This window comes from Embiotoca jacksoni, unplaced genomic scaffold (assembly GCF_022577435.1).
Source record: "Embiotoca jacksoni isolate LCO1_2020_lvr unplaced genomic scaffold, fEmbJac1.0.p SCAF_1, whole genome shotgun sequence".
Classification (NCBI taxonomy): domain Eukaryota; kingdom Metazoa; phylum Chordata; class Actinopteri; family Embiotocidae; genus Embiotoca; species Embiotoca jacksoni.
In genome coordinates, this window is record NW_027185229.1 from 11,550,928 (window position 1) to 11,568,926 (window position 17,999).

At 41.5% G+C, this 17,999-nt stretch overlaps 1 protein-coding gene across 5 annotated transcripts in view; it reads left to right on the forward strand.

The window, feature by feature from the left end:
* The window catches only part of chl1b (cell adhesion molecule L1-like b), a 68,356-nt gene that overhangs the window by 10,104 nt on the left and 40,253 nt on the right, over positions 1–17,999 (forward strand). Inside the window, exon 1 of one of the 5 annotated variants that reach the window (XM_069165580.1) lies at positions 16,009–16,236. The exons of the other annotated variants lie outside the window; for them this stretch is intronic. The gene's annotated coding sequence lies outside the window, so the exon portion shown is untranslated. Of the gene's footprint in view, positions 1–16,008; positions 16,237–17,999 lie in introns of those variants that run through there. 5 annotated transcript variants of the gene reach the window in all.

Below are 17,999 nucleotides of genomic sequence, written 5' to 3' on the forward strand. Positions count from 1 at the left end.
AGACCAAAGTCGCTCCTCCCTGCGGTCGATTCAACTATCTTAGTCGTGAAGTAAACAACATCCTTCCTCTCACTCGCTACTCAGCGTAAAGAACTATTCAAACGGAGTGAGAAACAATGAGTCTTCTCCAGCGTGTGTGGGAGTGTGTCTTAACTTCACAAAGACAGGCTGATGCTCCGCTTGTAAGTTGACAGAGGCATATTAGTGTCACAGTGAAAAGAGGAGGATTTTGTAGCAATCACAGCAGCCTTACTGTGATCCGCTGCATCGCAGCGATTTAAAGGACTACAGGGACACTGTTACACTTCATGTGTGATATAATTAATAACATACTATTGGTGATGGCAGCACTTCTGAGAAAAAAATCTGTACTGTTTAAATATGTTACTGGGGCCACTTCAAATCAAATTTCCTCAACATGTTTTTCTCAGTTTAAGTTTAGATAATTACTTATTTCACAATATTTGGCAGTAAATTACACACAGTGATCATAGCTGACATTGGAGCTGTAAGCTACATTCCCTATGGGGTACTGTAACACAGATGTTAGAACAGCTGTGATTGAATGAATTAGTCAAAAACCTAAAATAATCCAACCAGGCCTGGACCCCACTACATCATTCTATGACTGCATGTTTACTACCCAAGAGAGATGGAAATACACAAAATATGTGGTGTGATTAATGAATACTCATCTTCTGAATGAAGTATTGTATTGTCTGTAGCTGGAGAAGCGTACTGTTCCCAGCAGCCCGTGTATTTGCCAGTGGAGTCACGTCTGTCGGCCTGTTTTTTTGTGAATTGTGAAATGGGAGGCCAACACTGATCAAACCACCCGTAAGCAGAGCACTAGGTGGGGGATTCCATTACGATACCCCGACCCCACACTGGCACCAAAGGGAACTAGAGGGGGGAGTCGGGTGAGGGAGGGAGGAGAGGGTGGGGGGGATTTGTTTTTCTCAATAAGTGCTGAAAGCGGTCCAAAATGCGTTCCGCCCCCCACACACTGGCTGATTCATTGGAGCGCATGTCTCCAGTTTCCTGCTGCTGTGATAAAGCAGGAGCCGGTGCTATTAAACTGATGGTGTACCTCTGCTCCTCTGTCGCTGTCGCTAAACAGCGCCCAGGTGGAAGGCTGTTGTCGGCCACCGGAGTCCATCACTTTGATTTGCTTGAATTTTAGATGCATCCTCTTCGCACAAAGTGCTTACTTTTATAACAAAGAGCTTTTAGACTGGACAGCAGAAGAAAGCATTTACATGAAAGCAAAAGAGAAAGAGAGAAAAAAAAACAAACAGGTTTGATCAAAGCTGCGTGTGCTTCAGCGCTTCAAAGAGGTGTTGTTCTGAGACATTTGGTTCCTGTCTTGACCCAGTAAATGCAGCACAGCTACTACCTACACAAGAGAACGTTAGAGAATCCTTCCCTGTGTGACCTGCAGCTCGGGTGCCCAGAATGCAGAGCACAGCAAGTCCGCAGCCATCATCATTAGAGCTGCACTGCTGTGGACACTAATGGCTATCCTTGTTCTGCTGCCTCGGCACATTCACAGGGCTCATCGGAGACTTGTGGCTGTGAACACATGAATTAATTCAGAGGAATGAATTCATCGTTCCTGTTCCCGCTTTAAACCAGTGCAAGAGGGAGAAACCTTTGTAGCAAAGAGCCACCAGCACGAATACATTAGTGGTGACGTCCTCTTTCTACCACCGTTGAATCATCAAAGTTGGCTGATTGTGGAGTTTGTCCTCGTTTATCTTCATTTAAAGGCTGGAAAAGATGGCGATGTTTACTTGTTTCAATATTGAGAAGGGGGGAGCAGCGAGGAGAGACAAATGGTGGTGGCAGTGTGAAACTGGGGGATGGGGCTGGTAAAATTGATGTGCTCCGGGTGTTCTGTCCCTGGACTCCTAATTGTGTTTTAAGATTTCAAATAAGCATCTTAAAATGGAAAGTTCTCCGGCCTCAGAAGGTGATAATGTAAACCTGCATGCATATTTCAGTGGAATGAAGATTTATTACCTATATTTCTTAAGAAAGTGTTAAATGCAATATTTAAAAATCAATACAGGGTCATGACAAGGCACATTCATCATGTTTGTTTATTTCTTCAGTCATGGTGAAAAGCTTTACACGGCCATCTTTTTCCAATTACATGCAAAGGGGGACATAGTCTTTGTTTTTTTTCTGTGGCAGTATAGATTTTCAGCCATTCAAATGAACTCTTTAGAGCCTGCAGTCGTTGTGCATGGGTCTTTCCCTGCTTTTAGACACAATTATTCCCTCCCCCAAATGTACACGTTACAGATCAATAGCTCTGACAGTAATTCAACCTCGAGAGCTTGTGGGAAAATCACTGTACATTGTAGGTGTAATTGAATCAGTGTAGTTCCCTGTTGTCCTTGCCTTGAAAAATATGCCACGGCACAGTGTGTTTTTTATCACTGACTCTTATATTTGTTTTATTTTGTCTCAGCCAAATGAGATGCAGAAAGATGGTGCAGGATTTAACTGGATTTCACTGCAGACAGTTCATGGTTCATGTTTCAACTTTTTAATCTAATGTGATTCTGGCAAGTAGGGCATTACTGATTCTGGTTAGCTCAGTGGCTGTGCTCTGTCCCTACCTGATGACAATCAATACTCATATTGTGTGAAATCAATTCCCCATATGGAGCACAGGCTGGGGACCCCAGTCCTGCTTTGGGGTTGGAACCTGCCCAAAATGGGACTTCTGAAGCCAATTCTGATAATGATTTTCAGGAGAAAAGTACTTTAAGGATCAGCTATGCCGATTGTCATGGAGTAATGACAGGAGTGAAACAGGCTGTTTTAAAGCTGAACAATAAACATGTTCATAATATTCTTATCTGTGGTTTGCTGCTCTGCCATTTCACATTCACTCTGATACCAATCTGTCTTTGTAAAGCCAATATCCGGCACTAATATCAGCCTGGCTCTAATTTTTGGTTTTAATCATATTATACTGATTGCCAACAAATAGTGTTAATCTCATTAGCCTTATCCAGATATACTGGGGCAAAACCAAAAACACATAATTGGGTTCTGTGGCAGAAGGTTACAGTACAGGGTAGTGTGATTGTTTAAACCTTTTACTTTACAGTTTCTCTTTAAGATGTTTATAGGCATGATCAGATCTGTTATTAAGGTATTGAAGTAAAGATGACACATTTTTACAGGAATATTCTTTATCTTTTGATGACACACAACCTCCTCCCCTGTTACCAAGAGATCAGACTTTTATCAGTTGCAGTATTTAATCTCCTTATTGTAAAATCTCACAAATTCCATCCCAGTATAACAGAACAAAACTAAATGTATTGATGTGGTTTAACAGTTGCCAGTTTGAGGGGTTTACTGTATCTAGTTCACTTGCGTTTTTATCAATTCTGTTTTTCAATAACCTCGTTCTGGATTAAGAGCTGAGCACGCACCCACCACAGATGAGTGGTGATAGAGAATCAAAGCTGTCTGCAGAGAGGTGTTCATGTTGCTAAGATGCAGTGTAGCGACCATTGTTCATCATCAGGCACAGCTGAGGAGTATGCATTATGGATGAGATAGTCATTCCACATGTAACACATAAACTGTTGAAGGTTTGGAGATGAAAGCGAGGATGGCAGACAGCAGAGAGCTTGCCTCACACTGACCACAGATCCTGCTGTGACCATAGCACGAGATAGAATCCGAGATCAATCAAAGCCTTCGTTAATGGAGCCAACAGAGGAGACGAATTCCACTTGGTCTATTACCACTTTGCTAAAAAAACAACACGTTGGAATCCATCAAGCACTTGTGTCTTCATGACTTCTTTCATCTGTGGGTATGTGAAAACAGGTGGAGCACCAATTGAAGTGTAAATATGAACTTTGTGGAGTCTGTTAAAGGCATGCATTTGACATGACCTCTGTTGAAGGTAGAAAAGGTCGTAAATGAAGCACAGTCTGCTCCTATTGACTTGTTCTATTTGATCTAAACCGCTTTCAGTCACACACTAACCTGCTATTAGGGCAAACAATATCAGGTATTGCACTATTGTATTTTGGTTTAAAATTTAGACAGGAACTGGAAGCAAAAGCATAACAGTGTTGCATAAAGCCATTTAAAGATGCTTAATAAAAAACAGAACGGTATGAATATTTCTAATGCATGTATAATTTTATCAGGGACATTTATGTGTTTACATACAAAATAATCATAAAAGGAAATGATCATGTGTCACCGAAAAAAAACAAGATGTTTTCTTGGAAAATCTACTGTCAGATGTTCTCTCCATGCTGTCCCAACTTCAATATGTCCAAAACAGAGCAATTCCTAAACCTCCTTTAATAGAGTCTTTCAGGGAGGCACAGGAAGAGGAACAAATGCCTCTATTCAGTACCGTCCAAAATGCTAATGCCTCCGGCTCTTAACACGTTTATAAGAGTTCCCATGTCACGACATGGCATAGTCCACCCCAAATGGTGGCTGTAGCAGGGGACCTTATGAGGAAGCCAGACACATTACAGAACATGAAAAGTATGACAACAAGACGGGTGGTTTCCTGGGGAACGGGACTTCTGAATCACTTATTTTCCTTATGGAGGACGTACGCACGCATGTTATGTCACTCTGAACATTGCGGTTTCTTTTCTTTGTACTGTTTTCAATCACTGAAACTTCTGTTTGGATCAGAGCACAGACCCTGACATTTGAAACATCGAAAAAAAAGTGACTGGCGTTGTGTGGTTTGTTACTGTAACAGCACACCACAGTGTAGTCATGGGCTTTGTTGACTGGTTTGAAAGAAGACCAAAAAAAGAGGCAGTAAAGTGACCGATAGCGCAGGTGCTGGCATTGAACTGTTCCACTGGGTTATATTGAATTCCAGTAACTATGTGCTTCCACTTGTAAATGATGGCAACACAAGTTTCTGTATTGTAGAAAGTTTCTGCGAGAAAGTAAATGAAGGGCTGGCAGGGTTTAGTGATTGCTTGGGAATGTAATTACTCCTTATCTGTAAGGCAGTGGGAAGGCAGTCTGCAGCCCACAGGCCTCGTTTGGATTGATGTCATGTCAGCAGCTCAAAAGGTATTTCTGGAGTGACATTCTGGTCAAGCTGTGGAACAGGTCCAATGTGGTATTGATCAACTGGAGTGATTAGACAATGGAGTACATCAAATTTCCCCCTCAGTTCTCTCTCTTAATTCCCAATTCAATATGTTGTTTCACTATCCAAAGCATGCAGCTGTTTCAAACAAACCTGTTGACAAGACAAATATTAGACTGACATTATTGAATTGATCGGGGTTAACCTGGAATCTCGCTGGACTACACTGCCAGTAGTGTTATGGATGTTTAGGTAGAAAATACATGATAAACACTGGTACAGAGGCACTGTGCAACACTCGGACGACAGATTGACAAAGTGCCATCAATGCCACTTTTAACAGGACTAAATGGTACTCTGTGTTTAGGAGTGTCTTGCACTCAACAGTGTCATTAGGTTGTCCGAAGACCTTCACATATACCAAAAAGAAAATCCACCAATGCTTCTGTGTGCTGCTTTTTGTGTCACTTTTACATGTTATATACAGTAGATATTCAAAAAGAGTTAGTAGGGGAGTAGTAGTAGTAATCGGATTTTAGCCTGACCGATACTGGATTTTTGTGGCTGTTGCCACTCCAATATTAGGGAGTAAATAGATTCCTATATCGATATATTGGCAGGTGGCCTATATACATACTGCACATACATTATCCGTTGCTTTGACTCTTGTGACAAAGATCTGTAATGGAGGCAGGATATTTGACTCTTTATAGCCTAGTGTGATGTCAGTTCACTACAACAGTAAACTTCACCAGAGTTTGATCATTCTAAACAACTATATAAAAAACACACAAATAAAAAAAACTTCTGATTCAAGCCAAGCATCTCCCTCAGCATTATGTTCTGTTAAAACAAATATTTGATATCAGCCAACATACACCAATACTGATACATCTGTGATTGGCTAAAATCACAGATATTTTAAATAGCCAGCAGATATATTGGACTCTAGTGGGGATGTGCCGAGCTGATCCCAAAGATTCGGTTCCAGGCCGATCAAGGTTTGTTTTGTTTTTTTTAACTAAAAGGTGTTGACTATGCCCTGGTCTTCTGTTTTATATCAGCTGGCACACAGGTGACTTAAACAGAGAGCACATCTTGTGGCAAGATGAAGAGGTGCACTCTGGCATGGAACACCTGCGACTAAAATATTATATGCAGTGTGGAGATACGTTTAACTAAAGCAGCACGTCAGCCTGTAATGTCTGTGATGTGATGATTTTAAGCTTAGGTAACTGTGGTTCAGATTTAATATGTTGTGACTGTAAAAGTTAAATTGCTACATCACTTTGAAGTGAAATTGTGATTGTAAAGAAACCATGAAAACTGTGATTAAATAAACATGGATAGCTGATGTAAAAACTTGGATGCGGGCAATATGTTCTTACTGAAGAGTTATCAAATTATGAGCATAACCATTGGATTGATTTGAATAATTTGAATGAACTTGAAGTGTGAACTCTGCTGCTGGATTGCCAAGGCAAATACAAGTTCAGGATTGGGACTCGGTATCGCAGATAATCAATATTAAATGACTCGGATTGGGATTTGAGGCAAAAAACTTTGGTCAGGACACCCTTATTTTTATATAGGGAATATGAGTCAGTAGTCTACATGTTTCTCACGATGTCTAAAGGCTGCTTTTCAGACTACCTTTCTTAAGTCTAATACTAGTTATTCTGCTATTGTGCCATGACAAAAAGATCACTTTTATCCAACAATTGCCCGTCAGTGATACATCCTGTTTGATGAACCAGCTTTTGTTCTCATTGTTCCTTTGTACTTTGACTTTACACTGCATATTTGCCACCACATCTTTGGCTTTGTATTCAATCTAATCTGTTGACATTATCCAAACCATCGCAAGAAATATTAAGACTAAGGTCCCTGGTACCTTTTTAATTAATGTAGCTCTAAACTTTTGTGTTGTTTGCTTTTGGATGGCCTGTTATTGGTCTCACAATGCAGTGTTCAATCATCAGTTAACCTTATTATCAAGCCACTACATGTAACTACCAGGAAATCATCTGTGTGCCCAGCTTCCCATACGTGTACCTGCTACTGGGATGTATTCCAAACCACACAACACAATCTCTCTTGCCCCAGTGTTTGTAGTAATGTGCATGGTTATAATACATAGCTTGTATCTAAAGCTGGAGAGTCTGTAGATACAGATGGCGTGCCAACACTAATGATTTTTATCTCCATTTCCTTCCTTCACTCTGTTGTCGGTTCGATTTTATGATTAAGAAAATTGAATTTTATCCCACTCAGTGCAGATGCTACAGACCGCAGCATAGCAGCTAAATGATGTCGCTCCATCAGCACTTGAACATACACTCACAACCTGAAGAAGCCAGTCTCCTTTTGCGCGAACCACTTGATGCCTCTTGAGACCTGAATAAACTCCCTCTTTGCTCATTTGAAATGTAGATCCTTTTACTGATGGTACTTCTAAACTTCCCACAACTTGAACCTTTACACAGCATGTAGCAAAAAAAAAACCTAAACTCATATCCTGCATGGCATTACGAGGGTTGCATAATATGAATTGCTTTGTATGCTCTGAATGCAGCCAAGGTCAACACGCACAAACACACAGTATTGATTGGCCTACAGAGGGTGCCATAATTTTCTACTCCAAAGCTCAGTGTCAATGTGTTTATAGAGTCATGCCATACAGTGTAAATATGTATGGAAAAGGCAATTTTGTGTGTTAATGGGATGCCAGTCTTAATTCTTTGACATTGTATGCAATAATATTCTAAAGTCTCTAATGAGGATGTTCTTGGAAACTCTGATTTGAGCTCTCTAATACTGAGTAAACGGAATTCATAGTCAATTTTTTTTTTTTTAAACAGTATAGAGAAATACGTGTGTCTGCATTTTGAATATAAAAAAAAAAAAAAAAACAGGAGGGAAAACCAGCTGTATTGAACTGTTTTTTCAATTGATTTAAATATCCTTAGTTGTGAAATGGCACTACTTTTAGAGGTGTGGAGACATTAAGGGCCTGATTTAAATTGTAAATTTAAATTGCAAAATTCTGCAGACACTTCTTAAGCTGCACCACTCTTACAGTATTAAACATCAAATTCAAATTGCGTGTTTTTTCCAAAAGTTTGCACATTAATTTTGCACCCGGTATGCAGGTGATTTTCTAATAGTATTTGTGTCACTGATATCAGGTGCAAATCACTGTATTTAAATGAGGGGCCTGCTTATGTTAAAAGTGATTTCGGCAATGGAAAACAGAGCGACCGCGAAATGGAGAAGGAAATCTGATCCCATTGAAATTAAGAAATATAAATATAACAAGAACAAAACCCTAGGAGGTTATCAGCAAGAAAGTCAATACTGTGGGGGAAAAAATGGCGGAAAAAAAAAAAGCAAATAAAAGGAGGGACGGTGGATGAGATCCTCTAACAAACACCGATCAGCAGGTCCAGATCTTTCTGTGATGGGCAGAGGACTTTTCATTCAGTGCCTCGCGAGTGCTCGGTAGCCTTATGAAGCTACCTGTGAATTCTGCAGGACACATTCAGGACCTGTGACAGCACACCTGACTAACGGGACTGGGTGGGACATCCAAGCAGCGATACGCTGGAACGGCCCAGAGGCAGGAACATGCTGAGTTGGACGTTTTTTAATTGCTGGTATTTCGTGGCTTCTCCTTGTTGTTGGCTGTCAATCATCATTCAGTTCATTCAATAACTCAGAAATGTCATCGCTGGACAAATGATATGTCCAAATAGTTTTTCCCTCTGTCATCTCCAATTTTTTTCCACGGGTGTAAAACCACGTTCTCATCGTATTCTTTGCTTTCCCCGCGTCTCCTTCTCACCACGATAATAAGAGCAGCCGTCTCTCCAGATTAGTGCACCTGATGAATAACGTGCCTTTCAGTCGTACTAAAACACACATGCAATCACTTCTCCTGTTTCTACTTTCAGGTTTAGTAAATATCGTTGCGGTTGCTAAATTGTTCTATTTACATGTTCCCTCCCAGTGTTTTTCACCTTCAAGCAGAAACGCCGAATATCACATATGCATGCAGGCAAACACGCAAAATGGACAACGTGTGTTACATTGCACATTTGAAAGACGCAGTCCTCACTGCACGTCCTTAGTAGATCAGCTTGGACATTTTCTTGCGGGTGGAGTGGAGTTTGCATGTGATTTTACACACGCAGACCTTTAGTGAATCAGGCTCTAAGTGTACTTTCACACCTACCGGGTTGGGTTTGGACCTTCTAACTTTTCAGTTTGGCGTGAACAGAAATACCAGGTGTGAAAGGTACCTAGGATCACAGCTAAGTCCAATTTGACACTGACCAAAAGAAGTGGTCTCAGCCAGGATCTAACTTAACCATGGTTCGGTTTGTTTGCATTGCGAAGGAACTGTCTGAAATGTTTAGATTTTCGGGCCAATCACAGGACATTTTGTGCGCGTATCATCAGTCATTAAAGGTTAGAAAAGGAAAATAGAAAATAGAAAATAACTAAAAATGGGCCCCAGCAGCACATGGGAAAAGAAGGAGGGCATTTAACTCTAATTTAGTCCGACCAAACAAAATCAAAACTCAGCTTGAAAAATGAATCAAAAGACCAAAACTTACAACTTTGACAACATGCGCGCCGTCGACAAACCAATCCATTTCAAGTACAGGGACGCACTTATGTCATGCTGTTGTTAAAAGTGTGTTAAGTGCGCTTGCAAAATTGCAATGTGAACCAAACTGAATTGATTCACATGCGTACAAAATGTAACAAGAACATGAATCTTGGTTCAGACTTTCTGGTGTGAAAACGCCCTTTGGCTATCTTTATACTGTAATACCGGTTGGAAAATTTGTATCACAGTTGTCAAGCTAAGTTACAAATTAGTGTCGAAAAAAATGTCTGTGTCGGGAAAATAATCCACAGCAGTTAGTTCTCCTTCATGTGACTTTTAGTACAACAAACAGCAGACTTCCACCCACATGAAGACAACACAAAGCAATATTCTGTCTTCAGACGGAGCTTTTGATGTTAGCCTGACAAAGGCACCGACTCCAAAAGCTCCTTTCACTGGATTCTTTTTTTTTTTTTTTTTTTTTTTAAATGCCCCATGTGTCCTTTCAAGTTGTGAAAAGATAACTTTCTGGGTGTGCCTCGCGTTTCAGTCTGAAGCAGGCGTTTGTTTCATTTGTTCGAGTGTCCTTTCAAGTGGCAGCAGCTCTTAGAAACACCGGGAGCCTTAAGCTCTTGATTTGGTGAGACAATCCATATCTGTCATCGTGGTTTGATGTCGGGTGGATATGACGGTGTACGCGCATTGTCCTGTTGTTAAACTTCCTGTTTTGTGGTTCGTTCCGCAGTCTGTTCGTTCTACTTTTGGTGCACATGAATTGTAAAACAGGAACGCAAACCTGCCGTTTTTATTGGTCGTTCTTCATTGCACCTAACGACGAAGCTGTGCCTGTTTTGCCCCCGAGTCACCAGGTGCTGCCTCACGCACATCCATAAATTTCTCCAGCGTGGCCTGTAATTTATGAAGCCGTCCGCGTCATGCGTGGGGTTCTAGGCAAATGTCAGGTTCTTGCACTTCCTCAACAGACCCCCTCCAGACGCAGTGAATAATTCATATTGATTTTAAGTTTTATAAGTCGCTGGAACCCAGAGTCCCAAGAAACCCGCGCTCCCCTTGATTTTCCTGGAACATATGTAGCATAAAAATGTAACTAGGTACTGATAAGTTCAATCCATCAAATGAACCCAGAAGGGATGTCTGCATGGTTGTATGGTTCCTGGTGTACTTTCTGGAATTGTGCCTGTGGGCTGCTACACCTGACGTCGGCTAATTAGCTATCAGGAGAGGCTCTGAGAATAATGGGGATACGGGTTTCCCACCAGCGCAGCTTCCCGTGGTCCGAAGTAAAGACAAGTAAGAAACATGTGGTGCTGCTGTGTGGTGGGTTGTCCTAAACTGACAGATTTTAGGGTACATATTGGAGAATCTGTTTTAGCTGTTGCTAAGGCAATATTGTTAGCCCACACACACACACACACACACACACACACACACACACACACACACACACACACACACACACACACACACACACACACACACACACACTGAAGTGGTGTTCTTTTTATGTGCTCAGTGAATGGCCATGAGGATGAGGTTTGAAAAGTTGTGCAGCCAGCCTATTGATGAGCATGTCTGTGCAAAAACACACACAGACGAGGCCTCGCCCTCAAAAGCCCCAACCCCCCCCCCCCCACACACACACACACACGCACACACATCTTTAATTCGTTTCAAACATTGGTCCTGCCTCCTCATCTCTTGCTGTGCATCCATGTGAGACGGAGCCCACCGACATTTTCCACCGCAGGATTAGCCGTGCAGCGCGACGGGCTGCTCTGCCTCAGTGGTCCTAAAGGGCTGACCCCGAGGTGAGTGTTTGGAGAGGTGGGCAGCAAGACACTCCTTAAAAGGATATTAGATCCTTGCTGCTCATTTTGAGTGGGCGTGTGACTAAATTATCTGTCCTGCTTCCCCTTGTCGTAGGACTATAGCTGGAAAAAAGCCTGTTTTCCGGAAATAATTAATCCGACTTGTTGGCATAATATTATTGAGGAGAACATGTTGCTGGTGCCTTGAGTGTCTCCTGATGAGCCTTTTTCTCTTGACAGGTGGGCTGCTGCTGACAGAGATGATCATCTTCTTATTTAGCTGCCTGCCTGCAGGAACTTTCCATTAAATTACAACTGAGCCGCCCTCTCTGGAGAAGGGGATTTGATTCAGACTAGCATGTGCTCTTGTGTGAACAGGTTCTCTGCTTATGTGAGTGTATGTGAGTGTTTGCGCACACCGTGTGTGTGTGTGTGTGTGTGCCAACGTGTCTATACTGATCCCTCCAACCATTTGGGTGGCTGTGTGTCCAGGGTGTATCTTAAAGCAGAGTCAAGCCTGGTTACCATGCCGACACATTTCAGCGAGAGACACCGCGTTTATGTTAATGAATTCATTTTGAATCTTATGTTTGCCTCTGTATTCTCGGTCAGCTGTGTACACACTCTAAATAGTTGTGGGGTAGAGGCCTTTTCCATTGCTAGATGTGACCTGGGGGAAATGGCTTATTGATTCTTGGGGGAAACATGACTAAATTGAGTTCTAAGTAGACACTTCATCTGAACTTGTCCTTAGGGGAGAAAATAAGAACGTACAAGAGCCAGTCTGCTTTTGTCCAAATTCTGGTTTACTAAATTAATGCTCCCTTCTCATATAAGTACATACAAATGTATGTTTACTACAATGTTTAACAGACAAACTTAAAACTTGTGTCGCAATAAATAATTATGAAATTGCGTCACTGCACTTTCAATGGCATAATTTCCCTGACATGCAAATATTCTGCAAATTTGAACTAAAATAAAAATTATTTTACGTGATGTTATGATGAGTTTGTAAAAGAGAAAGCTTCCACTGTTTGTAAAAGTCCTGGCTTATTGCAGGTTTGTGCAGCCAGAGACGGAACAGACGTTGTTGTGCACATTGTGTTCAGTAGGTGTGCTAATCAGGAGTAGAGATCCCCTGATCACTGCCACGATCGCTGAGCGCACCATCTGTGATGCTCTGATGGCCGGCAGTCTGGCTGAGAGAGCAGGATAACAGCCTGGTACAGTCTCTGTCCTGTCCTCACAGGGCTCCTGTCAGCTCCGGCTTCACAATTGTGACCGTTTTACTTAAAAGACCAGGAAGCACTTAACACATGCCTGCAGACACTTCTTAAGCTGCACCACTCTTACAGTATTAAACGTTAATTATAGTTCAAATAAACCGCATAATGTGCAAAGCTGCCCTCAAATATTGTTTTTTTTTTTGTATTGTCTTTGATTCATCTGTTTTTGGATATCTGCTGTTTGATCTGTGTCTTTGTAGTGTGCCGCGCTGAATACTTTAGCTGTCAGTGCCAATCTGGAAATAATTGAAGGGACTATTAAAGTGTCACAGATTATGGAGATTTGCACATAAACATGGGTGATTTCATTGCTGGAATTTTGTCTGTTTTTCATTTGCAGTCACAGGTCATATACAGTCACATCACAGGCAGTAATGCTCACTTCCTTGCTGAGTTCAAATAGAGTCGAAGCTTGTTTGTGATGGTTTTTCCTAAACTGACCTGAAATAAATGTAGACGCTCGCTCATGGTAGCCTGCTGCAGGAAGCAGCCCCGCAATGCATCAACCCAGGAAAACTTTCAATGCCAAGTGATCAGTATGAAGATTAGGGCATCTGTTGCCGTGACAACGTATGAGAAAACCATACATAGAAATGCATAGGTTGTCGTACTGATTGAGAGTGCAGAGCATGTAGCACTCGGTATCAGCTGAAGGCAAGTTGTCCTGCGTCTGTCTGCGAGTGCCAGGTTAGAGGCTTATTGACCGTTTTTGACAGACTGACTAACAGACGAGTTTTCGGTGAAACGGGCTGTATGCCCAAAGTTCAATTAAAAGCCTCGCTCTGTGTGGATCCAGCATATTTGCCAAATGGTAAGAAAAGTGCAAATCAGCCTTCATGCTTTCTCAGCAATCTGGTTGTCCTTGAGGCATATTGATGGCTCTCCCTGAAGTCATTTTTTAAACTCCCTTTAATGCTACAAGATTTATCTCATCCTGACAGGTTTGAAGGAGAATTTCAGGTACCACATGAGTGCGTGCTCTGGAACCACATAGCTACATTTTAAGATTTTAGTGGGGCCATGAACTGCAAGTGGAACCACCTGCATTTCTCTCTCTCTGCTCTCAAAGCAGGCGGTGGGGGAGCAACATGGCCTCAGTTTTGAATGGGCCCGGTGTTGTTTTGCTGTGCTTTCACTGAGCCACGTCTTGCCCAGCGAGGGCAGCAGGTCAAGAGAGTATTATTTTAATTCCAGCGACATGATAAGGCTGCAGACCTCAATCTTGGAGTGGTCAGATAACGTTTAGTGATTGCTGCCTGATGGAGATAAGAGACGTGTCATAAATTAAAGCTGTTGTAAACATTTTCTGTGAGAGCGCAGCGGATTATCTCATTTTAAATTGAATTTGTGAATCAGTCTGACCCATGTGAAGTCAGAGTGTATGACCAATGACGCGTCAGGTGCCAATGAGGCGCGGTGACAGCAGAGAATAAGCCATTTTAAATTTATGAGAATTTACTGAGTTGTGTGACCTGTCTTCACTTTGTCTTGCGTTTTAACAGTTGAATAAGTGTTTGCGTTCTTGCCCTAATAAGTCATGTCCAGATCAGTGAATCAGCTGGGCTTGAAGTGTGAATGAGCCGGAGTGGCGGAGGGAAAGGGGAAGAAGCTTTCTCCGGGGCAGTGCCCAGGACAATGTCAGGTTTGTCTGGCCCGAGTGCATGAACACTAAGCTTTTCGGAACTGGCAGCCCGCCCCGGTACCTACCCATCTCGCCCGGCTTCCAGATCTGTCCAGCCCCGGAGCACTAAGCATTTGTGCAAAGTTCATAAGGCTTCCCTCTGTTTGTGTGGCCATAATGGAAGCTCCATCCTGTTGTAGCTCAAAGAGTGCTTATGGGCTCTGAGGGCCTGGCGCTGGCGTTGCAGAGGCGTGTGAGTGTTCTCAGTTACTGACTTTGGCTGGCTGCGCTCATTATGAATAGACCAGTGCCCCCCCCCCCCCCCCCCCCCCCCGCCTGTCCTCCGACAGCTCTGAATCTAAGCCTCCAGTATCAGCGTTTCTTTCATCAAGTTCGCTGTCTCCCTTTAAACCCAATTTGCTAAATGAAAACCTCAAGCTAGATTAAATGAAAAGTCAGTCTGTTCACTCCATTCACTTACAGATGAGAAGTATAAAAAGCTGTGTTCAATTAAGATATTCACTATTCAATAACAGAACGCTGCCATCGGCGTACTTGTTAACGTCATTAGGTATGAAAGGTTGCAAAACCTTTCATCTAAAAACACTCTACGAAGCTGCTTAATGACTGAATACATATGCGGGTCCTATAAAGATGTTCAGTCTCCCCATTTCCTAACTGTCAGCATTTGTGAGGCTCGTGTGATAACAACCTTGTCATTTGTGGCTGCAAGTTCCGTCAAAGCAGCCGGGCCTTTGGTTGGTTTTTCACCACGTTTACGGCCCACATCAGCATAATTCAAGCATGACCCTCCTCCCCTCTTTCATTTTCTGCCTTTCTCCCCGTTAAAACCCAAGTCTCTGACTAGGGTCCACATCATACATCATCCCCCCCCCCCCCCCCCCCCCCCCCTTGTGTCGTGGGAGAGAGACTCCTTTTTTTTTTTTTTTTTTGGGCTGCTGGTGGAAGACTCTTATCGACAGTCTCAGCACTCTCTGCACACTGAGCTTTCCTCTGACATGTCACCCAGCCTCCCCTCAGGTCCATCTGTATGGTCGTGGAGTGGGGTGCCTGTTCAGCAGTGTGGAACAATCAGGTCCACTTCAATCGAGACATACCCAGAATAAAAGAAAATCAATAGTTTTTCACCCAAATATCTGCTCACAGTGGGGAAATAAAACAGAGGAGGAAGCGTAAAAGCTTCAACAATGCCAGACTAATGCTGGGCGACAATCTTCAGCAGTATTAGCAATTAAGTAGATTGTCACCGGCTGACAGAAGAAGATTGCAGCGGGAGCAAAACTCAACAGATTTCCACACAGCGGGTGATCTGTGCTCCCAAGATACCATTCATATTCTTTTTTCAACTGATCGTTGCAAATAAACTCATTTCATTGAGCATTCAGGTGCAGCACACATCTTTCATGACGCTGGGGGGGGGTGGGTTGAGATGGAACTTGCATTCCTACACTCTCCTTTGTACACACCCGGTGAATAGCCCTTAGATCGGGCTTTGTGGGAATGATTGTCAGTGGCTTAATGAGCCTCTTTGCCAAGCTACAGGCTTTGGCAACATATGTGACTACAGTGCTTCTGTTCGACTCCGTCTGCAGCCTGTATGACACAACACAGAACGGTCTCAGCGCTCTCTATTTTTGAAAAAAAAAATCTGAATTTTCTTCACTCATGCTTTCCTTTTATTGTGGATGTTACCTGGGAAGGAATTGTTCCTCCTCCCATTGGGACCATAGCTGAGAATGAAGTAAAATCGTGTAAGTACCCTACAGTATGCGAGTATGTCTACAAAGCTGTGACAGCACTTTTAGGTTCCTGTTTTGACCTTAAAATGTGCAGGAGGAGACAGTCAGCATATTTATTTTCTACTAAAAATCACTGTGTTATGATTCACATTTTGACAGAGTTAGAGAATACAAGTAATGCTGCTATATTTGGTTGTTTTCTTACTTTTTGCAAAAGCTAGAAACTTAAATAGGGAAGTGGAGCTTCATATTATTTGGTAGAACAATTTGCTATTTCATTTTTTTTTAATTAATATTTTGATTCTTTATCATAGTCAGTGAAAATGCCAACATTTTCTATAGATCCCTTTTACTGCCACGCAAAAGAAAAACAGTTCAGTATCATGTTTAAAAAAAGGTTTAATAACATATTTTCAGGCGACAACATCCAAATGTATCACACTAATACAATAAATGTATGTTTTTATACTATACTAAAGCATGCTTTAAGTTATGATATGATAAATTGGTCCTAGGCTGAGGCGATGTGGCCCTCCAGCTGATAATTGAGAAATAACGCTACCTCCAGAGGGTCGGACTCATTCTTCCTTCTGTACAGTCCCATGCATTTTAAACGCATACTCATCACAATATCATCCAGCCTGCTCAATAACAGCAGAATGTTGTCAATTCTCAACCCAGGCATGAACTGGAACTTGTCTCGTTTGAACGTGTATTGTAATGTAAAACGTGTCCTGTTATGATGGTATCAATTACTATTTTATAGTGAGAAACATTTTATGTTATTCGAATAATTTATCCCATTTTAACTTGAACAATTTTCATGTTATAACCTGTCAATATCCTAATATAACAAAATATCGCAAACTTTTTACGTTATAACGTAATACTGAACTATTTTTCCTTTACTTGGCGTGGCAGTGAGTTTCAAACTCCCAAACCAGAGCCAGAGTTATAACAATGAGGTTTTTTTTAGAGGACATTCATGCCTCTTTTACAGAGATTGGATATACAGTACTTATATATTAGGGTGAAACTTAATATAGAACATTCAATGCAAGTCAATTCAATTTTATTCATATGGCGCCAAATCACAACACAGGTTATTTCATGGTACTTAACACATGAAAGTCCTTACAGCAAGACTTTACAATATTATACAGAGAAACCCAGCAATTCAACATAAGTAAAGCTTGGGTGATTCTGGATTTTTTTTGGGAGCCAATGCCAAGTCCAATATTAGGAAGTAAAAAAAATAAAACATTCTGATGCGGATATTAATCACTCACTGTATGACAATCTTTGTCATACAGTGGAATTGAGGCAGAATATTTTACAGTTTAATGATAAACTATTTTGTCCAAAATGACAACATTGCACTGAAACAATAAACTTCACTGGGACTGTTTTAATATAAATAACTGTAAATAATAATAATAATAGAAAACGCAAATAGAACAATTTCTAAATAACCGTAAGCATCTTTTTCGGCAATATGTTCTTAAGAAAGAGGTTTTCACATAAGACAACGTATATGCCGATACTGATATCTTAGAAGTCTGATATCTGCCAATAAAATCAGCCAACAGATTAATCAGTCAACCTATAAACAAACACACATGTCAATTGAGATACAGTATCTGACAAACCAAAAGTATTATACATAATATTTGCAGTTGTGTGTGTGTAGATTTTTAGCAATTTATGAAGATTCCATTGTAAGAACTATGTAAAATCTGTTGAAATAGTCCCCTCAAGCAAATTACTAAAGGAAA